The sequence below is a fragment of the Pleurodeles waltl genome, chromosome 2_2 (assembly GCF_031143425.1).
Source record: "Pleurodeles waltl isolate 20211129_DDA chromosome 2_2, aPleWal1.hap1.20221129, whole genome shotgun sequence".
Taxonomy (NCBI): Eukaryota; Metazoa; Chordata; class Amphibia; order Caudata; family Salamandridae; genus Pleurodeles; species Pleurodeles waltl.
The window spans coordinates 785,882,818-785,907,182 of record NC_090439.1 but is presented as its reverse complement, the minus strand read 5'-3'; the positions used below and the strand labels follow the sequence as shown (position 1 = coordinate 785,907,182).

Below are 24,365 nucleotides of genomic sequence, written 5' to 3'. Positions count from 1 at the left end.
ATCAATGGCTGCAGACGTAGCGCTATGAGCTTAGCCAAAATTTTATTATCTACGTTGATCATGGAGAGCGGGCGGTACGAATCACAGCTACGGGGATACTTTCCCGGCTTAAGTATCGTAACGATCAACGCCTCCCGCAGGGAAGCAGGTAGAGATCCAGCTTCCAGCGCCTCGGCAAAGACCTCCAGTAGATAGGGAGCCAAAATATCAGAGTACTCTTTATAAAAAGCAGGGGTTAAGATGTCTAATCCCAGGGACTTGTCCCCGGGCAGTCCACTGATTACCACCTTAATCTCTTCCACCTAGAAGGGCTCATCAAAGTAAGCTCTATGTGCATCATCGAACCAAAGCAGATTAATCTCTGAAAAATAAGCTTGCGCTGCATCAAGATTCAGCTCGGCAGGGGCCGAGTACAGGTCCTCAAAATATCTCGTAAAGACCTTCATGACACCTTCCGTTCCAGCCACCGGCTCACCCCCCCGCCCGTCTATTTCGGTGACATATCCACTTGCCCAGGGTTTGCGTAGCACATTCGCCAGTGTTTGTCCTGCTCTGTCTCCCTCCCCGTAACGCCGGGCCCTGGCATATTTCCCCAAGAAACAGACCTCCCGCTGGGAGGCCTCTTCATATTAAGAGACCACATCTCGTAAAGCCACCAGCGTCTCACCAGCCCAGTCCGCCACCAATTTCGCCTCCAGCTCCACAATCTGCGATTCCAGCTCGGTTAACTCTCGACACAAAGCACGAAGCACACCATGCTGCTTAGAGAGGCACACTCCTCGAATAACCACCTTGAAGGCCTCCCAGAGCGTTCCGGCAGAGCTCACCGACCCGCTATTCTCAGTGAAAAAATGTAGGATGGCCTCACGAATCTCCTTGCAGAACACCGCATCTCGAAGAGCTCCCTGCGGCAAACGCCAAGCAAACGCCGCACCCAGGGTCCCCGGTATCAACAACTGCAGCTTAACCGGGGAGTGGTCCGGGAGGGTCCAGGCCAGATGCTCCACCGATTGCGTCCACATCTCCACATCCCTAGTTCCCAGCCAGCGATCTATACAAGACCAGCTATTATGCACATAATTGACACACGTGCCCTCTCTCTGATCACCATGCTTTGCCCTCAATAGGTCAACTAAGGCGCCATCACTCATTACAGTCATTAAGGCAGCAGCAGAATGTCGAGGTCTAGTCGAACTCTCCCGGTCTCTCTCCGGATCTAGAACCACATTGAAGTCCCCCTCCACCCCCCGCCAAATCACAGCCCCACTCCCCATCGAGTCAACCAGGCGCCACACCTCACAGAAGAATCCAGGGTCATCGACACTAGGGCCGTAGACCGATACCAGCCGACAGGGCCTGTCCATCAGTGTCCCACTCGACCGAACTTAACGCCCATTCAGATCCAAAATCGCACAGTGCGTTCGCTATTGCAGCCCCTTACGAAGCAAAATCGCCACCCCTCTAGCATACCGCGAGTACACCGGTCCATGGCACTCACCAATCCACCCAGCCTTCAGCCCATTCAACGTGGACGCCTCCAAATGGGTCTCTTGGAGCATACACACATCTATGTGATGACGCTGGATATAAGCAGACATGAGCCGCACCTTACGCTGGTCATTCAAGCCACGCACATTCCAGGTAAGGCAGCTAACTGCTGTCATCGCCCCCAGCCTCGTCACTACAGCACTTCCATTCGTCCGCCACAGAGCCACCCGCCACCGCCTACCAGTCTCATTCGTCACAAAAGGACAGTAGTAAGAAGTCTAAACATCACAGAAACAACGAACCTGAACACAAACCCACTCCCACCCACGCAGACCCCCCAAACGGTTGAGAGCAGAGAGCCCCCCCATCATCCCCCAACAGAGGAGATCAGAAACCCACAGCATAGTAAATTTACTCATCCAGGGGTCCTAAGCCTAGCCACCCAGCCCATCAGCAGTGCAGACGGGCTGGAAAGGACAAAGGGCTAGAGAAACAGGTATATCGACACAGCAGCTCTTAAAGAGGAAACCAAAGACACCACAACAATAGCGCCCGACAGGAATCAGGGCAAAGCAGCGTCTCGGCTCCAAAGGCAGTCAATCAGTGTCACTAAGGTTTGCCTGCTCTGAGCCAGGATCTCCCGATTCCTCAGCCGAAGACCGCCGAGGAAGCGTCTTAACGAATTTGGCCGCCAGCTTCGGGTCCGTAAAGAAATGCAGTGTGCCGCCATGCTGTATCCGAAGCCTCGCCGGATAGATAAAAGAAAAACGAGCTGCAGTCAGACTTAAAGAACGCTTGATCGACAGGAACGCCCTACGCGCCGCTTGCACACTCAGAGTATAATCTGGAAAAAAGTGCAGCTCTGTATTTCTATATCTGTCGCGATAATTCAAGAGGTGAAAAATGACAGGTTGCGGCGGAGTCCCGGGAGGGGGCCTGGGACCCAGCGATCTGAGCCCTCTACACCACCAGCATTCGAGAAAGCTCACCAGGAAACAAGTCGCCAAGCATTTTCTCCATGAAGTCTTCCATCCTGCCCATGTCTGTGGACTCGGGAAGGCCAATCATCCCAATGTTGTTGCGCCGGGACCGCGCCTCCAAATCTTCATTTTTATTCCTTATTACCTCCAGCACCCGCTCCATCTGCAGCAAGCATTCTCTCTCACCATGCCACTGATCCTCCATCTCCGAAGCGAGCATCGTGCTCATCCACCCTGGCCCGGATGTGGTCCATCTGCTCCGTCAAGTGGTCCAGCTTGGCATCTATGACGGTCAAGCTACTCTTTAGATCCCAAAACATTGACTTAACGGAGGCATCTGAGGGCCCATCGTCCATCTGCACCTCTCCAGGCTGCGGCGCGGGGATGCCCCCCCTCCGTTTGCCGCCATCGAAGGAAAGCTTGGCCTGCCGCTGCACCGCCTTGTCCATAGCGACCACTACTGTAAGCCCCAGCAGTGAACACACCAGCGAACTCCAAAAAGCAGGCGGGCCACACAGAAAGTATAGGACCCGGGCGGCGGCCCGCAAATTACTCCTAGCTGCAGTTCAAGATCCTCCAGCCAGTAGTCACTCGCTCCTAGGGGTAAGTACTGTATATCCTCAAGGCAGGTCAGTCACCTCCCAATGGACGCCAAATGCAAGACAGAGTCCCATTCAGGCCTCCGCAAACGTCGAGACGTCTCCTGTCGTAGCCAACAGACCAGCAAGCTGTAAAAGCGGTCTGTAAAGGGCCTGTAGTCCCCAAAAGGCTCCCACCGGCCCGACCAGGCCGGCGAAAAATTCCATCGGGCTCCCCCAGCAGGGGCCGACCGCCAGGAGGTCCAGGGTGAGCCCACCCGGCCTCAGGACCCAAGGCCGGGCCCCCCGCCACGCAGGAGAACCTCTCAGCTACCGAATCCTGGGGGCCCCCACACTCCAAAGGCGCCGCTGCCAAGAGTGCCCCCGCCGATCGCCGTCAAGCCGGCTCAGTCACCGCCGCCGATCCCGCCAACTCCAAGGCAGGACAGGCCGCACTCCCCCAGGCCGTGCTGCCAGGCAGCAACGTGCTGCAAGGCCACAGAGCACCAGAGGCCCAGGGCCACAATGTCATGGGGGGGCTGTGGCCCGATTAGACCGCCGAACGGCCCCCCAGCAGCGCCCCTTCACAGCCCGCTTCAGCGGGAGCACAGGGGCCTTCTCCAGCGCATCCACAGCACCACGCAGCAGCCGCCCGAGCCGAGCGCACCACTTCCTGGCAGGCACGACGCCGGCCGAACCCTCCTCCGCGTCGCCGGCCCACGGAACCGTAGGCAGCCAGATTTTCGGGGCGGGCGCAGGCACCGTCCCAACATTCAAGTCTCCTGGCCGGGGGGCGCACTCCTAACGCCGCTCTGTCAGGATAACTGAAAAAATAGCCCTAAGTCCGACAGAGCCTCACACGGTGACGGCCATCTTGCCGGCAGGCTAGTTCCGCCCCCCATCCTTACCATAATTAAGAAATTTACAGGTCATTTTTGCTTCATGCTGCCCCTTAGTGAAAGCATTGACCTTGACACCTATATTGATTAATGTAGTTTGCATTTCCATTCTTTTTAATGCAGAAAGGTGACTGCCTCTTGCTAGTTTTGTGTTCTACCTTACAGTCGAAAAGAATGACGAATCTTTTACTCTTTAAACTCGGCGCCATCAAAAAGATTGGGGAAGGGATGGAGGGCAAAGGGGCCCAGGCCTCAGAATTTTTTAGCCTCCCTCACTCGTGCTGCAACATGCTTACTTTTACATTTTAAACCAAAGGTGCTATCTTTATTCATCACGGGGTAGCCAAAACGGCTTCTCTTGATTGCTTCGTGGCCATGGCTTCATGATGGCTTTATGGCTTTGTATGCTAATCTACAGTTTTTCCCTTGTGAACATATTTTTCAATTAAAAAAACCACCCCCCACCCCCTCTTGGCCCGCTTCAGATTGATGACTCAGGCCCCACAAGAGCCTCTGACATGTCCACTTTAACCAGTTGCACATTGTAGATATTTTGTGGTTGGGCCTATGTCACAGACACACCAAAACCAGCCTTATCTTTTTCATTCTAATTTGGTATGCGTACACTTAGTACTGGACCTTATAAAAAAAGCACTTCTGACAGGCGAAGACTTTGATCATCATCTTGGAACAAACACATGAGAATTCACTGAATTTAAATCAGTTAATCAGTGTTCTTGTGTAGTGTGGCTAATCAACCGTTAGGGTCTCAGGACACTAGGGAAGGGCAGTTGTGGTTCAGTCTAAGAGCCAGGTCTTGAGGTCCTTCTTGAATTGAGGCACTGAGGGTGATTGCCTGAGATGTAGTAGAAGAGCATTCCAGGTCTGTGCAGTGAGATAAGAGAAGGATCTTCCTCCTAAGTTCTTGCATATCCGTGGGATGGTGGCCAGGGCCAGTTCTGCAGAGCAGAGATGTCTGGTGGGCATGTAGAAGGACAGGCAGTGGTTGAGGTATGCGGGTCTGATATTGTGGAGGGCCCTGTAAGAATGCGTGAGGAGCTTGAATATGATCCTTTTGTTGATCTGGAGCCAGTGAAGGTCTCTCAGGTGAGCGATGATGTGGCTGTGGCGGGGAATGCAAGTGAGGTGCAGCATCTTAGCCAGGAGGGATTATGCAGTCCTTCCCATTGTACATTAGGAAAGGAAAAAAAAGAACAAATAACTCCCCCGCTATCAACACTTAACTGATCTTCAAAGCTGTTTCTAATACCTATGCTAACCAGTTTGAAATATTAAGAAAGATTAATCTAACAAATGGCCATATTAGGCAACACACACCAGAATTGCCATATAACTCCTCTTACAAAAACGAAACTCTTTGAGATAAGAGGAACCAGTCAATCTATTGACACTTATAAGAAAACAAGAAGAGCTGTTTCAGTAATAAAAGCTATAAAGAAAACTGACCAGGCATATTATTTCAGATATTTTGAAAGGTTTTTATTCTCCACTACACCAAATAATGCACCAAACCAATAAAAGGTGCCAGATCCACATGGAGAAATCCACCAATTTCTTTACTCGACAAATCTGCAAAGTTTAAGATAATCAGATTTTAGCACTAGAAAAGCCAGCGTCTTTAGAGGACGTTATAAAAAAGTATAATTACACTTGCTTGTGGGAAATCACTGGGCTGAGACTTTTTATCTTAGAAGTCATTAGGAAGATTGGTAAAACCAGAAACATCTGTATCATGTGGGTAAAGACACATATTGTGTATTTTTTAAGAAGGAACAGTATTGCTGGAGTATGTCCACTATCGTCTGATCTCTTAATTTAATATAGATTAAAAAACTAAATTAGAATATTGCAAAGTTGGGAGTTCCAGTAAAGACAATGAAGTCTTCTGCTCCAACATTCCACGGTTTGTCTTTGTTTCTCTCTTTTTGATTTGGAACATTTTGCCCTCAGTGGTTAGAATGTTCCAATAGCCTTATAGCGCTGCCGCCTCTGGCTGTACTTGTCATTAAACGTCCTTTCCCTTATTTTAGGCCCTCGCCTAAAAAGGTCTAGAACTCTGGTTCAGGGTCTTTAACAACTGGCATAGCCCTCAGCAGCAGGCTATATTCTAAAATTCTAGCTGAGTATATTAGTGAAATGATCAAGTTCCTCGTATATCCTATGCAAAATAGGTTCTTCCTAGGTAGAGACACTGTCTGCCATACTAACTAGCCTGTGAGCCTTATTGATGGAGCACAAACTCTAGATTTTCCCTTGCAATTATACTACTCAGAGGAAGCCTTCGATCAGAACTTGTAGCAGTTCTTCTAGGATGTGATGAAATCTGTGCGCTTTACCTTGCTTTATTAGTGTCGATGCAGTCATTAATTCAGCAATCATAAACTTCAGTGTCAGTAGATTTCAGTGCTTCACAGCCTGTAATGATAAAATGTGGAACAAGACAAGGTTGCCCATGATCACCCTATTTTAATGCAATCTATATGAAGTCCCTATTTGTGAAACTAATCGACAATGATTGACACAAGCAGAATAAATATTTCAGTACTCTTGCTGATGATGTTCCACTTTTTATCCTCTGTGTTAGGAATAATTGTATCTGCTGTTTAGGAGGTTGCATAGAATTTGGCAAATTATATGGCTTTAATTTTGACAAAAGCAAAAAACAAAAATAAGTTTTGAAGACTAAAATCCAGGTTCCTGGCTGGAGTAACTTCAGCAAAATACTCAGGGGTTATGCTTGTTACTCCTTTAAACGAATATCGTTAGGTCATATTAAAACAAGAAGAGACGATGTTTTTTCAGCTACCTTACTTCCACGCAGCTGAACGTTGTCAGAGTAGTGATTGCATTTCTGGGATGCAAAAGCTCGATGCTCCTATCCTCCAACGAGGTCCTCTATCATTTTGTAAATATTTGTTATGAATTGTTTAGATGTGATATTCCATTTAAATTTGGAAACCCACATTTTCTACGAGAACCAAATAATGAACAGTGGCACTGCTTTTCCATGTCTTGGCTCAATTGCAAATAAAATATCCGAGATAGGAAAATTCACAATTACAGGAAATCTTTCGAATATTCACTGTCCGATCTGACAAGCCAGTTCCATCATGTGGGTCCAGGACTTAATAGTCGTTGTTGTTGAAAGCCTTACAATTATCCAACCAGAGTTTAATCTACGAGGAGCACTCTTCAAACCCTGTCCCATCAGACACTTCTTTAAAAAGAGGCTTGTGGAGGTGGTCCTTGTTCCAAACCCTTTCTATAGATAATGAATCGATCTAATACTTTTACAGTACTGGTATATTATGGCTATTTGGCAGAGTGCAAAGAAGGTGGCTTGGGGATTTGGACAGAAAAATGCCCAAAATGGGATAATCGTTAACTTCCAGCCATGAATATTGCTCAAGGGCTCCCCTTTTTATACTTCGTGACACCACCAGAATCTACACTGTATTGGTGCAAAAAAGTTTTAGATTTTTACATTGCACTGGATAAGCTTTCAAAGCGTTACTGTGGTTAAAAAATGGTGTGCCCAATTGAGAAGGTGGTAACACCTCCCTTGTTCATATGGTCTCTGCCTGTCCCATGCTGGGCGTATACTTGTGCTGTATCGTCACAAATTAAACAAAATGCTGAAAACTAACATTAAACTGTGATCCTCAAATAATCAAGCATTTTTGTTGGAAATCACAAAGTTGGTACTGTATGCTATAGTGATTGGAAGAATTATCATGGTTAAGAAATGGAAGTCAAAGTTTCCGCCCTTATTTACTGATTGGTGGAGGGGGGCGTGGAAAGAATATTCCATGGAATTAAATAGCACAAAGATGCCTGGAAATGCTCCCAAAGATCAGAAAACCTGGGCAATCTTTCAATGCGATGTTTGTTACTTTGCTCTATCCCCTTCGAAAGCCATCAGCTTTTGTTCACCAATGAGTTAATTTTGACCCTGATAATAGAGAGCTCATTGTTGTTGGCTGAAAGGCTGGGACTATTGGAAAATGCCACAGATGGCAGGGGTCCCTTTAACTCCCTCTTGCATTGCTGCAAATGTCCAGCCAGGATTACGTCTGTTTATTGTGGGCGTGCTTCAAGATGTAATTCATATGTATTTGTTATGTATTTCAGGTGCTATAGTGACGTCCAAAGCAGAGAAGATGGAGCACTGGCTTCTTCTGAGCTGAGCTCTCTCCTTTTCCTGTAGCACTTGTCTCAATCAATGCAGGATCCTCGGTCTCTCTGCTACCAACACACCTAAGAGCCTCATCGATCCTCCATTGGTGCACAGCCAGGATGGGTAAGATGGAGACCTTAAATATGTATGGGCAGTGCCTCTACAAAGTTCCTCATTAGGGCTTTTAAAAAGGATAAACCATTGTAATCGTAAGAATTTTATATTTTGATGCTCAGGACACAACAGTTTTAGACTTGGAGACCCAGATGCTTTCGCTACATCAGCACTTCATCCAAGCGCTTTTCACGGATATTTTATTGCCTGTCAATTAGTTTTTTTTTTTCATGATTCCATAAGCCAGTGCAGAGTAAGAATGTTTACATCCCGAAAAGTGAAGATGTTCATAATTTATCAAATGGAATTTAAACACCTTCAATACTTATTTGACAATATACATTGACGATGCTGCAATTAGCAGCATCGTCAGTGCTGCTAATTGCAGCATGTACAACTGTACAAAATGTACAGGTAGACACCAATTAAAACCCGTTTGCAAGCATAGAAAAATTAAACACTTTTTTAATAGAACAAGTCTGTGAAAGAGGTAGTCCTATTTCGTAACCACGTCTAGTTAATCAATAAATGACAAAAGTATACAGGCATAAACAATACTAAGTACATGGCATCTTTACCAGAGTCAAGGTAGTCAGTAAATGATTTTGCTCTTTACAAAGTAGAGGAATTCCCTTTTTCAGGTTTATAGGGCATTGTCTAAAAGGATTTTGCATCTTAAGGTTTTGTTTTAATGGCTCACCAGATGTGCATTAGATAACACTCATAATCTTAACAGGCCATATACAGAATTCACAAACGCTGGATTAGCCATATTTATGTACAGCTCTATGTGACCATATGTATTATATTACATTTTTTTTGTCATCTTACATTTTATTTTTGCCTGTACACTCCCACCTGACTGGTGGTGCTCTTCACATCCGCTTCATTTCTGTATCTTAATTCTTGGCAATACGTGAGGTTCTCTCTGTAGGTCATTTGCAAGGTGCTTCCTTCTTGATGTACTTGTTTAGAGGCTTAGGGCCCCAGCAGGCGCACAGCATAGCTCCTGCTTTCGCCTTCCCCTGCCCTTGGTCCTTTCTTCCTCTCCCTCCTGCTTTGCCTTGTAGCTTGACACATCAGTCTTTTCCCCCTAAATATTTTACAAATTCCATTTAAGGCAAAATAAGTCCTCAGATATTTCACCAGAAAGAGGTAAGCCAGGGCCAAGTCTTAAATCACTGCAGCACTTTCATCTTCTTTCTCCGCGTATCTTTGGTGAATGTATACATGAATCCGTACAGCACACTACAGACATACCGCTTAGTTTTTTTTTGCATCAACCCTGAAGGGGAGAGGGATGATTTTAATGATTGTTTGATATTCTCTCTGATTCAATGTACTCGTACAAAAAGCCTCAACAGTCTCACAAATAATTCCTTAAGTCAGCATAGTCATGTCGGATGATGAACCATTACCTTGTTGGGCCCGGGACCCATCCACAAGTAATTCTATGGTTCAGCCACTTTTTATCTTAATTGTGGGGCCCTAACCTGAACTAAGGTAGATGTTGTAGGCCCATAAATAGACAATACTATACTCTAGTTAGCTCCCCTCAATCAAGTTAAAGAGTAACTCCAGGGCAGTGGTACTTGTGTGTGATGCCCAGTGGTAGATGGAGGGACCTTACGAGGAAACGAGCACTAGGTGGGCAAGAGGTCATGATGTAGGGGATTCCTTCTGAGGCTCTTGAACTTCTTGTATGACTCTTTTAATTGTGGCAGAAGGTCACATCGAGGGAGAAGAACATTATACTGCAAACACGCTGACTAATCACTACAGCCCTTTTAATCCTTTAACTATTAGCCTTTAAAGTGCAGCATCTCATAGCTCTGTAATCATACTGTGGTTTTGGAATTTCCTCGTTTTATGAGTCTGGAAAGTTCCTCAGCTTTCATCTGTGCAGGTGCCTTGTAAACCAACTGTAGTTCAGTGATCAGTGAGACCTAGCTACAAGCCCTTTCCTCCTCATTCCACCTTAAGCACCATTCATGCTGTGCAGTACTCAGACATAGTTTCTCCAATTCTGGTGTTCAATTTCTGCTAGATTAAATTTGTTACAACTGGTGGTGGGATCTGGAAAAATTAGGGCAATGCTTCAACTATAACGAGGCTCGTGGTGTTCCAGAAAGAGATAGAGAAACAGTTCCAAGGAAATATCCCCGTACATGTGAGGCATGACAAACAGAGACTCATTGACAATGACAACTGTTAGAGACTTGCACCATCACCCAAAACTATAACAGGTTCTTTCTCAAGTATTATATCAACCTTCTGTGAGTGAGTTGAGTGACTCTGCAAGGAGTACCCATTCATGTTTAGTGGTTATGGGTATTAAGGGAAGATTGTTCTTCATCAGGAGAAAATTAGCTGGGATCTGATTTTGTTTTTTTTTAAGGAAGCTCTTTTGTGGTCTTGGATCTTTCATTCAGTCATCACAATTTGATTGACTCTTCCACTGGCCAAGTTCTGTCTAGGTTCCATCCTGCAAAGAGGGCCATGTTGTCTCCCATTCTAGGCAGGTTACGTGAGAAGCACTGGCATTATGGGGTGTTTGTTTCAATGAAACTTATTTTGTTTATGTTTGGTCTCTGCATAATGTCTGACCTTTGGGGCAGTCTGTTTTTGTTCTGCTGCTGCTAATGTTTTCCTGGGGGATCAGAGCTCCTTCTTTCAGTTATTATTTCTTGCAGGTGGGAGTCTTAATTGAATTTTTTGCGTGTTACATTTTTCTATTCCTGCATTTTGGACCTTTTTGGAAGCCTCGGATAATTCCTCTGAATGAAGTCTCATCCTTCTGTGGAATCTTTTACACTGATAAGAATGCCTTATTTTTTACTTTGACTAGAGCTCTGTTCCTTGAGAATCATAGGTTAAAGCAAGTTCAGTTCCTTTCCTATCATCTCAGTGAAGGATGGTATTCTGCTCTCCATGTGCAAATATCACCTTATTCCTGGCCTGTGGAGGTCCTACTGTATTGTTATACTGGTCTGGCTGACCATAACCTTTTCACCACACACCCTGGAATTTTAGCAAACAACGCTATCTAGGCTTGGAGTAAAACTACAGCATCTACAATTAATTACTTGTGTTTTACTCTTACTGCAGCAGATCAATATGACTGGGCGTTAACAGGATAAAGCTATTTTTTTCCCACAGGTACGGTAATGCTGCTTGCCGAGGTCTTTTGGACAAATTATTGCAGATTTTGATTATGGTCTCTCTTGGAAACAAATCCCTACTGTTGGAAATGGGTCTCCCAGTTGGCAGTGTTTTGCACCCTGTCCAAGTAGGGACCCTCACTCTAGTCAGGGTAAGGGAGCCGCACAGTTAAGATAATCCCCGATCACCTCCTTGGTAGCTTGGCTCAAACAGTCAGGCGTATCTCAGAGGCAATGTGTAAAGTATTTGTACACACTGACAGTAACAAAGTGAAAAACACCACAAAAATACTCCACACCCATTTAGAAAAACAAGACCAAAACAATAAAATCCAAAATATACAAGTAAAGATGTCACTTTTTAAAGGTTTGGATGAGTCTTAATCCATAGGAATCAATGATTGTATCTTTTTAACACAAAGTACCTGGGATGTGTCAAAAACAGACTATGTGAGCCGCAGAGGAGGTGAGGTGTCAACAAAAACAAAAGGATGCATTGGTTCCTTACTGCGCAGAGGAGGTGATGCATCAATCCTTTCCTTGCAGGTGAGGCGATGCGTCTGTTCCTTACTGGCAGGGGAGGTGATGCGTTGATCCTTTCCTCACAGGTGAGGCGAGTCATTGGCTCCTTACTAGCACGAGAGGTGATGCGTCGGTTCTCTCCTCACAGGAAAGGCAATGGGTTAATTTCCTGTCACGCAGCCTCAGATCCTTAAGGCGGTGCAGGGTCGATGAGAAAGAGATTTCCAGAGTCCTAAAACTCGCAAAAATGGTCTTCCTCGGTATTCTAAAGAAGTCCCTGGATAAAGGTTATGACATGATGCCATAACAGTGTTGGGCAGTGCTGTACAAATGCAAAATATTGTAGAATACCTACCTACTGTTGCAAATCTGCCATTCCTAACCAACTATACATAAGATACTATACCTATCATACATTGACTAACGACCATACCAGTTACCACACATAAGATACTATACCTGGCTACCTAGAATATCTAAGATAATACCATGCCTAATCTATATAATATCCCAATACATATATGAATATATTATAATTTGAATATATTAACAATAACATACACGTATAACACAAGATCATTCTCACTCAACATCTTTTTCAGGAAACGAAACAACTATTGCATAGGACATAAAAAGTCAAGTGTGTTGGCCCTGCCAATGGTTGTTACTCTCCCTGACTGCATGGGTATGTCTCTACCCCACATCTGTGCCTTGCTGCAGACGTTCTAATGAAAGTATAATTTTACGGCAACTGTTAGAATTGCACCTGCTAAATAAGTTTAGCAACGTGTGTGCAGTCAGAATTTAAGACTTCGTTTTAAAATGCACATTTCATTTTAATTTAAATGGCAGATGAGCCACTGTGGATCGGAGGCAAGCGCCTGCCTAGTGCCTCTGCCATCACATGATTATAATAATCCAAAAAGGGGCTAAGCATTCATCTGCCGACTTGCAGTGCAAGATCCAGGCCTATTATATTTGATGTATTTTGGAGAGAGCGGACAGCCTGTGATTATAGTTTCAGAATCTGTTTAATACTATGGAATCAAGCTGTTCTGTAAGAGAAATAAATCTTATTAGTTGCTTAGACTGTGACCGGCATAATCCCCAGACAACACCCCTCACCACCCTTGAAGAATGTAGTGCTTTAATTTTTCTCTGTGTCTATGATAAGTATAGGTTGGCGTTAACTTATGGTAGCCTGTAGTGAAGAGCTCTGTCCTAAAAAATTTAAACATCCTAATATTTGAGCGAGATTTGGCATAACTATGTGAATTTTAATTTCCATTCTTTCGTTCTCCGAAACAGTCATTAGTATAATAGTCTGATTTTTTTTAATGTCATTTAAAACCTCAATTTTTGAATTTTTGAATTGTTGCAAATAACAAGTGTTAATATCACTCAATTAATGGCATGCAATATATATGTATTTGTTATATAGGTCTGTTGAGAATGTATCAGGATGTATCTGGGCTCGGAATACATGTATGAATTTCTGGGAATAGGCAGCATGCATTATCAAGTGTGTGTGCATGCTTGCGGATGTATACACACATTTGGACAATATTGGTTCATTTAGTAGTTGATCACTCACCTCCTTAATTTAATGTGTATAGTTATTTTGTCGTGTTATCCTAAACTTTTGAGGCCACACCTGCTAGACTCCATGTAATTGTGGCCTTTTCTTTGAAAAGGACAACTGTCAGGTGCATAAGCCGATAACTGTGACCTTTTCTTCGAAAGGGACAATGGCCCAGTGTCTCCCACTCCTCTCAGACAGATATTCTCTGGTAGGTGGGAGTTGTAGGAGTCAGGCAAATCTTTCAGAGAATCTCTCATCTGTAATTGGTATATACAAATCCATGCATGTACCCTGAAATCAGTACACACACTGGTTGGTACTTCGCACTACATTATTTTTATACTCTAATCATCTAGATATCATGTTTGCTAGAATGACAGTGAGCATTATAATTAATTCAGCAAAAATGATGCATAGTTTGGGTGAAAAAAGCCCCAACCATATTTCATCACACATCTCCATCATGTTCACAACCTACCTGAGCAATAACCAGATAACAGAATGGTGGCACAAGTTTTATATCTGCCAAGTCATTTAAAGCCTCTCTGCATACCTTATTACACCTTCAAGCCTAAAGACAGAACTCCATAATTCAGCATCCTCTCCAGCAACACAGTTCATCAGCAAGGATCATTGAGTATTTGTTCTTGGAACATAGAGGGTCTCCAGGTAAAGTTGGAAGATCTGGCTGTTATTCAATTTGTGGGCTCCTTTGATATATTAGTGCTGCAGGAATCATAGACACTCATGGGTCTCCCTTTAATGGTATATGAAGAATTCAATAAGCCAGCAGAGAAACACAATATGTTTGGAAGGGCAAAAGGGGGTTTAGTAACTTATATCAGTACTAGACTTACTGCTAAGACATCGGAACTTCAGAGGGAAGATCAGCCGTTCCTGCTAGTTTGCCTGGATGGTTGGGCAAAAAACATATGTGACCCCTGATCCTAATCAATGTCTAGGTTAATCCAAAAAGAAAAGTGATTGAAGCAAATACACTTCTAGAACATCTGCTGCACATAAAAAACTAATTTGGCCGAGCCTATTGGCTTGTCTCAGGCGATTTAAATCTTAATTTATTCCAATTGCCAATCCAGGACCAAGGGCAAATAGCAGTCCCAATGCCTATTCAAAATCTGCCACTTCACAGAAAGAAAGATAAAATCGTAGAGAAGTTAATCAAGAGCTGTGAGCTAGCAGTCCTATTTTCCCTGAATGGGCGGTTGCCGGCGGACACCCTCCCTGCTTGGACAAGAGCCTGGGGAAAGGTGGTCTCATATCTAGACTATACCCTGGTAAATGCACCATTATTTAAATTTGTGAGTGACTTTAGAATTCAAGACCATCCAGAAAGTGATCATAACCCCAAATAGTTACAGTATAGAGTAAAGTATGCATTCAGGAAGAAACAAGACTCCTCAAGGGAGAGCTCCGCTCTGAAAACTTAAAGCGACTGAAATGGAGCTTTCACTTTGTCAAAGCCCAAGAAGAAGAAGCGGTCACAGTCCTGGAAAGCATGGCCAATGAATCTCCAAACGTGGTCTCATTATGGGAGTCATTCTCAAAAAATCTTATTAATCAAGGTTCTGCGAAAGGAAGTAGTAAGGAGGCACCCTTGGGGCACAGCAACAGCATGTTTATGCCACGAGCAGTACGGAAGAGGCTATCAGTGGTGAATAGGTTTTTGAGGCAACTGCGGAAACATCTGGAAGATAAAACACTCTTAAAAACTCTCCGGAAGTAAAGGAAACATCTAAAAAGGGACATCTGGTTCTTTAAAAAATCAAAGCAGGAAACGTTATGGGCTAAACTGCACCATGCGTCAGTATCTGCGGACTCAAGATGCTTTTGGAGATTGGTCAACAACATTGAAAAAGTCCCAAGGGCGGCCAAATATAACCGAGGAGTCCTGGGTGGGACACCTAAAATCCCACTTTAAAGAAATGCCCCTGGCAGATGCTGGCATGGCCCAGTGGGAGAGGAATCTATTATGTTTCCTTCTCTCGATATATCTAAGATAATTGAAAAATCACGTCCGACTGTGCACTTAGTCCTAATGGCCGTGTTCAAGCAACTAACAAGATGGGCAGCCTTCTTTGCTGCAATGTTCAATTATATCCTGTCAACCGGTATTGTTCCGGTTAGTTGGAAGGGCTCAATAATTCCTCCTATTTACAAAGGAGGGAAGGCCTCCCAACTACATATAACCCGTGGTTAATGGCTTAAGAGAGTGCCCAAGGATTGACTTTGCCAGGATTCCAAAGGCACGATTTAGAGCTTGCGCCTTCTCCCTTATCAACTCCCTATGTCCTGCAAACAAACCTCTTGATTCAATCCTAAACCCCCAAGTATGTGTAAGTTGCCACTTCCTCAAAACACTGACCATTCAAATGCCATTTACGATGTAAGGTGGGTTTCCGATTAAAGGTGATTATTCTAGTTTTACCTTGATTTATTGCCAGGTCATTAGCCTGCGTATACCCTCCTAAACTATTCAGAAGTCTCTGTAGACCTACTCTAGAGTTGCTAAACAGCAACAGATCATCTACATAAAGAATGTTAGATAGTTGGTGCCCACGAAGAGCTGGGGGTTGGCAGGCTGATTATGTAATAATGGGGAAAGGTCTGCTATATATAGGTTGAAAAGAAGAGGGGGCAGCACACAGCCCTGCTTCAGACCAGCTGTAGTCTTAACGGGTCTAGATAAGTAGGAACCATCCCCAAGCTTAATCTTTACCCATGTGTTAGTAGAGCATATTAATGGCATTCAATAGATTTGGTGGCCGCCCCCACTGCTGTAGTTTTGCCCACAGTTTATCACGAGGAACACAGTCAAAGGCAGCTTTAAAGTCTACAAAACAACTGTAGAGAGGCGTCCCTATGACCTTTGCTCTATTGATTATCAAACTCGGTGCCATAAGGTTGGTTAAAGTATCCTGCTTCTTAATGAAGCCGGTCTGATTAATGGGAGCTTGCCATTATCCAAGGCCCCTAGTTCTAGATGCTGTAAAAGTCCTATAGAAAAATATTTGAGGTCCACATCTAAAAGGGCAAAAGCACAGAGTACTACAAAAGTAAGGGCCAGATATATCATTTTTCCTAATAGCGATTACCTAATTGGGATTTTCTGCGAATTTCAATTAGGTAATCGCCATTTGAATGTATGAAACTCCAGGAGTTTCATTAAGTGATTCCCAACAGCCCGCAAATCGACCTACCTCATTAATATTCATGAGGCAGGTTGCAGTTTGCAACCCATTGTGATTGGATACAATCACCGGGATAGTGGCAAGCTGGTCTCAGTAGACCACCATGTCTGTGGTTGTTTTTATATAAAGCATTTTTTTTTTAAATGCAGCCTGTTTTCCTTAAAGGAAAACGGGATGCGTTTAAAAAAGAAAAAATAAAAAAAATTAAAAATTTTTTAAGAGTCGGCAGTGGTCCGCCAGACCGCTGCCTGCTCTTAAAAAAAGAAGTCTTTGCATGCATACCCCTTCCCGTTTGGGAATGAACTACCACTTACTTGAAGTAGGTGGTAAAATGCGAATGTTTTGTGACCGCATTTTGGTCACAAAACATTCCTTCATACCTCTGCGTTTCGGTATTAGGAAGGGACTCCCTTGACACGCCCCTTCCTAATACCGAATCAGTATGTAGTCGCAATTCCTCTTGCGATAATTAGGAAAATTATGTAAAAAATTCGTAGATTACACTTGAATTGCAAGACTATTTTTTTATTTGTATTTTAAGGTGAAGGTAGCAGCAGTCGCAGAGTTTGAAGCTGACAGCAGATAAGCATTGCAGTGCAGCTGTTCCCGTCGGTAGGCTCTCGAAGTATAGGGTTCATCATTGAAACATTGCTGCACTAGGAAAATCCTGCTTTTCATCTAGTGAATATATGTGTTTATTCTGGGAAATGATTCGCTTAGCATAGAAGCCCTCACTAGGCTCATTTGTTCTTAGGACTCCTGCAGTCTGGCTGTCAGCACGTGGGTACGTGGCACATTTATTTATGAATAATGTGTACAAAATCACCTATTTCTTTCAATTAAAAGGCGCTGCATGACGGTGAAGTGTGAGTACACTATCTACAGTCTCTGTTTCTTGAGCCAACGGTTTATCACTTTTGTAGTTGTCTCAGTGGTAAGGCCTGCCTAGCTGCCAGTGGAACCAATAATCCAGGCAAAAGGCGCCAATTCTTTCTCCTGCAGCAGTGAGTGACACTCAATTTGTCTTGTTATCATCGCTTTCGCCCTTCGCCCTCCACCCGCGCGCGCACTGTTGAAAGAATCCGCAGGATCGATGCCCTGGACATCGGATCCATTACATGCTGCTGACAGGAGTCTTCAGTTAATCAGGACAGCATACCCTGAACTATCGCCGGAAGAAGCTGCCTCGGCCCTGGGATTACTCAAGTGGACACTGTCTCGTTAAAGGGGGCTTTTGAGGGATGGGTCCGGGTTGGTAATGGCTGACGTCTGATTTGTAGGGGGTCTCTTAAAACATGGACTAAGGGAGAGTTCTGTGCTGACACTATTCTTGCAGATGATACTTACATAAGGTTGAATTGTACCAAAAACATTAAAACAATATTCAGTATAATTAAAACAAACTTATAAAAAACAAACATTGATGTATCTATTCGTTTTGTGCAGCTTAAAAGCTGAATTAATAACTGCAGGCAAATAACAGTTGTTGCTGTTACGATGTCGGTGAGAAGCTGAAGAGCAGAAACAACTTACAAATGAAAACAAATCTAAGAATTGAATACTATTGTTACACGGTGACTGTAATTTACTACTTTGCAAGGTGTATGCATAGACTAATTAACAACTCCAAAAGTCACTCCATATTTGATGATAGGTTTGAACATAATGAAGTAATTTGTTCAAAGTCCTTCCAGAGAGAGGTGGTTGTAGTATTTGTGTAGTCCAGGATGTTATTTTTTTAGGAACGAAAGCACAAGCGCACTCACGCAGATACACTCGTGCAAACACACGCATGCGCACACTTGTATTGTATTGTAATAGTATTTATATAGCGCTTACTACCCCTGACGAGGCATCAAAGCACTTTTTGGCGAGTAGCACGCTACTCCGGAACCCAACAAGAATTAGTGATGGATTAGTATTGGGAAATATGAGTACAGTTTTAGTATTATGAGTTAATTTGAGCCGCGGATATGAGAGTTTGTTAGTTAGATTGACTGGAGAAATGGAGGGGTGGAGGAGGAAAGAATCCATAAGTGTTAATTGGGAGTATATGGTAATAGGATTTAGGCTTTGGATGAGTAAAGGAGGAGGAACATTTCAACAGATATAACTCTAACAATTGGTGCCATTTTAGAAACCCACAGGCCATGTGCATGGCGAAACTGTCAACAGCCTTCAGTGAGGACCTGTGCCCAGGCACTGCAGAATAGAAACATTGTGATTCTTTTAGCCTTGGGCTATGTATTGTAGACTATTTTTACAAGAAAATCCCATTGCGTTTTCGTGGCAACAACTTCACTGCAGGTTAGCGTGCAGAGTTGTTTATGGCCCAGTTCCTTTCTCCACTTTCCAGTATGACTTTGTGCTATACCTCTCTATAACTCTCTTCACACAGCTATGGCCAAATACCACCATCTGTGGCATGTTAATGGCCCATCATAATCATACGGACGACTGCACAGAACATGCCTCATATTTCCGAGAACTTCCTTTTTGGCTGTGCTCTATTCCTAGTTTTTGTACATGGCGCGGCAAGATCCTCCTCAACCCTCAGTGGAAACCACTGCCAAAGCTAACCCTGACATCCACAGTTTCTGATACAAAATGTGTAATTATTTTAGCTTTACACTTTGGATTTTAGCCTTAGGTTTTTGTTATCTGCTAATGCAACACACCTGACATTTATCTACAAAATTGAGTGAATGGGGAAGTACCTGCACATAGTAAGTCTCCCATTGTATATTTGCCAAACAGTCATGGTGACCTCATTAGACATATCAGCATACTAAACAGTGGCGTACAACCTGCAAGCAGCATTAATTTGCTGCACGGTTACAAAACAAATCCTCAGGTAAAAGTAGAAACACCAGATTGATCTCTCTTATTAATTAACAAAAGTCAAATAAAATCTCGTCAAACTGAAAGATGTTGGAGGGAAAGAGCACCACTAATTGAACAGCAGTTCCTCATGCAAAATTCTTATGTTACATAGCACAAATCCAGGAGGCCAAAAATACTTATGTCTCTGATCACATTATTAAATACCTCAGAATTTCCAAAAATATTCAGGATTCTCTACTTGTTACATTAGGTAGAACGGTTGCACAAGACTGTCCACCTTCTTGATGGACAGAATCTCAAAGACAAGATGAGACATTAAAAATGAATTCACTTCTTGTCCCGTTGTGTGTATCACCAAGTTGTTCTGTACAACACCGAGTGTCTGCACAAATTTTTTCTAGATAATCCCAGGCTTGGAATGTTCCCTAGTCATTTCTAAAAATCACCTTTTGAGGCTTGTTTCATCATCCAGGTCCTCAAGAATAATAATATGGGTAGCCTTTCATCAGATGAAATACCTGACCACTCTGTTGTTCTTTAAAGAATGCTGAGCTGACAACTGTGTAGAAAGCTGCTTTTGTGGAGCTGCTGCTTCAGAAACCCACTCCCAAACCTGAAGGCATAAACTAATTTGGCCCTAATTCACCCAAGAGAGAATATGCATTCTTGACACGCCCTAATCTTATAATTAATTTGCAGTATTCAGGACACCACAAAATTCAGATTGTTGCAGAATTTACCTTATTGTTCTGCTCCCTGTTGATCTTGCACTAAAGGGCAACCTCCACAACATTAGTTCTAGCAGAGTAATAATTCCAGTTAACCAGGAGCACTCAATAACGGAGTTCCAGACCACAGAAAATGTATAGGGTTTTATTACAAAAGTTTCAAAATCAAGCAGTACAGAATAAATGCCATGAAGACTCAAATACAAAGTTATATAGAGAAATCAAGAATCAGAAGTATTCAAAGTCCCAAATAAACAGCAAAATTAGGGAAGAATTGGGTAGCTTCCCTAGTAGAAAAGGAAAATAATCTGGCACACACCCAAAACCAAGGGGTTCTTATATACAATCCATGCATAGCAAATTAGAGAAAACACAGTCTCATCGAGGCATGATTGGAAATGACAAGTTGTAGACAAATCAGAGGATTAAATGTCACTGTTAAATTCATAAGTACAAATGCACTTTCAGGAAACATCGAGCATATTCTGTTTTATTGCTAGCCGGAGATGTCCAAAATAATATACACTATTTAGACAACTAAGCTTCACACCAATGAATAAGGCCAGGCCCAGCAATGGAACTTGAGCAGAAGGGCCATGAAAGGGGTACAGTTAGGCGCACTAAAAAGTTAATTTACAATATACGCAAACGTCACTGTAAACATCCATGACCTCAGTTTGTCTGCGGCAATAGATGGGAAGGGGAGAAGAACAGGAGTCGAATGTAAAAGCAGCATCAGAACAACATAGCTATTATCCAATATGGCGATTTTGTGGAAATGTGCCACATCTAAATTACATTAAAAATCACACTTCTATTTATCATAATAAAATCGTTTCAAATGCAATCATGTTAATGCAGCATTTGCATATTGGAGCCATCGTATAAATCATTAATCATCATGATTATTTCCACAAAAATATAAACCATAAAAATGCTACCACACAAACAATGCAACGTCAGAGGGATTTAGAGATGGGCAGTGGTGCAATGGGATCTACTAGAGTTGTGTTGCACACTTCTGACCTGCTTTTTTAAGGGATGATGTCCTTTCAAAGTTATACACACAGTTGCACATCATAACAGGAGGAGCAAATAATTGCGTACAGCAGTGATGGAATAGCAGTATTCATTATATTCTAGAACTTTGAGAATTAAGCTACATGGAAAGCAATGGTCTCTCAATTACAACAGAAAGATTATTACACAGAATATTTACAAGATGATACCCTGTAGTCAGTAAAAGATTTTAAGTAATGGTAGCAAACATTTGTAAAGATAAATTATTTACATGTATTTATATTTGTGAATACGCATGTCTGGTGCTTTTATTGTGCTGACCTAGCTATAAAGCATCTGGTGCACTGGAGCCCTGATGGAAGATGGTACTGCATCTTTGAGGGTCAGGTAGAGTACCACTCTTCAAGCAGGCCCAGTGCTGGAAGAGAAGGCCCTGTTACGTTTTGTGGGTAAGGTATTCCAAGGACAGGTGGTACCTTAGCTCCTCCCCAAAGTGGATACGTGATGTTGTTAGGCTGATCTTCATCTGGGTGCTGTTACTGATCATTGGGGTGTAGCATGTTCTCATTTTTTCTTTTTTATTCAGTTTTAAGAAATGTTCATCTGCTTACCCCAGGTTAGCTCATACAAAACTAGCCAATCGACTTATTTGGGATTAGTTGAGCTGGATAATAGAAATATCATCAACATAGTAGTAAAAGATCTCAATAGATGACCTGATCAAGGCGGTCGGGGACTGAGATATGAAGATACAAAGCAAAAGCAGAGAAACAAAGCTGTGATGTGCGCACCATGTAATATTGATCGGGTCTAAGGTGAAAAAGATAAACTGAATATTACTAGCTTTCTAGAAACAAATACATACAGTTGGGGCAGTTAGTTTAATTTCCTTACCCAGGAGGACATTTATAGGACTACTGAGATTACTATCGATGGTTGTCGACAAGTCTACGGAATCGGCCTTTCTGACTCCATCTGAGCCCGCAGCGCGCTTGAGGTCTTCTAGCTCACCAGTGAGCACTAGCCGTGCTCTGGATGCTCAGCGCAGGTCGGTACCCGGCCTCCTGAGAGATGACTGATTCGGAGTTTGCACGTGCACCGCCCACGCTACATGTGTTCTCGGTACACCTGATTTGCAAAGCTTCTTGTTCTGTAATTGAACGTATCTTCTGCCCGCAAACTCGGGAATAAGTGATGCCAACTCCCGGAAGGAGGTTTGTGATTCCAGCCATGGTGGGGAATCTTGAATTGCTCCAGGCGCTGAGGAAAGACTGTGCTGCGGCTGCCGGTGTGGCGCTTGCAGTGAAACTCATGATAACCTTATCGTTACAGAAAAGCCAAGAACGCATTTCACTTCATCAATGGTTGTTCACAGCCAGTTTGCTGTTGCTTGTGAAGATACTGTGGGCATGCTGGTTCCAATCGTAGAAAGATGTCTCTGGTAATAGCACACAAATAACACACAAGCCTATTTCCAGTACATTTGGGAAGAAAAATGGGCTTTAACTTCTGGCCTTCTGTGATTACAGTAGAGCTGTCTGATTGGACCGAGTACTTACCCCAGGCCATTTAATGGGTAGCACAGTCACAGGCCAGATTACTGCACAGCAGAGAGAAGTCAATACCATTCAGTGAGGTTGCCTTGCTTCATGTTCATCTTGAATAGTGAAATGAAACTTCAGCAGAGGCCGGAGATCATATGCTGCAGGCTCTTATCCCAATGAAAAGCATACAGGCTTTAAAATAAATACAGACCAAGTGCCATTTGTAGGAGAAACCAAACCAGCATTTATGAAAAATCTGCTTTACTAATGAGTTCTGCCAGCAGTGCTTGTCAGGACATGCGGTCTCACAAAATTAATTACTATAATTGAATGCATCGTAGTATTTTTCATTAACAAAAGCCACTTTCTTTTGCAAATGCACACAGATGGGTAGTGCATGAATCGAAAACAGTTGGCAAGACACCCATATAGGCTTTGGCCTGCATGAAAAGGTGGCAAAATAGCTTTAATTACCGTCATTAGTCAAAACACAGCTAGATTCTAATCTCGCTAAAAAATTACAAACCATCAAGAACTCAGCAGCCAGGCTCATCCTCAACTTCCCACACAGAACTCACATCCCACCACACCTCAGGGAGCTCCACTGGCTCCCGATAAAACAAACACTTTCACTTCGAACTTCAAGGCACTACAAAACGTAGGCCCCTCCTACCTGAACACTTGCTTCTCCTTCCACCGACCACCCAGATAGCTCTGCTCCACAGGCCTTCCATCTGCACACATCCCACTCATACACCACATCAGGAGGACAGGCATGCTCATAAGTTATCCCTAAAGCATGGAATGCCCTCCCACTCTACATCAGAGTTGCCTTTTCTCTTGAATCTCGCACGATGCTGAAGACCTGTTTTTTAAATTAACCATCCGACCGTAGGCAGGGCTAGGCACACATACACGCACAGGGCTCAAGTACCCTCGCGGGTGACAGTGAGCTTTACAAATACACATTACATAACATAAACAAATATTTGCAAACTGCCAGCATTGTGAACACCTTACCACAAAAAGGTGTCAGAATGCCTATAGAAATAATTACAGACTTATTTATTTAGCTCTGACAAGGCCAACTTCATCCCTGAAAACATCAAAATGTTTTACAAAAATTACAAAAGTGATTGCAGAACTTACATTCCCAAATAAGGTTTGGCAAAGCCAATAGGTCTTATAGTTTTTTGTTTTATTGCAAACATATGCCACAAAGATAAAAAGAAAAAAAACATAAAACATGCTGCCCAAATGCAGAGACCATTAACTTGCAAAAAAAGTGTGCTTAGGACAGATTTAGAAACCCTTTGTAGTTTAAATGCCCATCACAGGGAAAAAATCTTACTAGCACAAGGAAATGGTACTATTTGCTTCAAATTACTGTAACCTGAAGACAAGTTTTAACAACTAAGAATGACTGAAGAATGTAAAAAAGAAATGGAAAGCAAAAATATTTGCAGAGTAGAGTATTGGCCCACCATTCCTGATGCTG

The 24,365-nt window shown here is 43.2% G+C and overlaps 1 protein-coding gene across 1 annotated transcript in view; it reads left to right on the top strand.

The window, feature by feature from the left end:
- The window catches only part of PAG1 (phosphoprotein membrane anchor with glycosphingolipid microdomains 1), a 483,338-nt gene that overhangs the window by 315,835 nt on the left and 143,138 nt on the right, over positions 1-24,365 (top strand). The window contains exon 4 of the mRNA XM_069220408.1: positions 8,098-8,266. The gene's annotated coding sequence lies outside the window, so the exon portion shown is untranslated. The remainder of the gene's footprint in view (positions 1-8,097; positions 8,267-24,365) is intronic.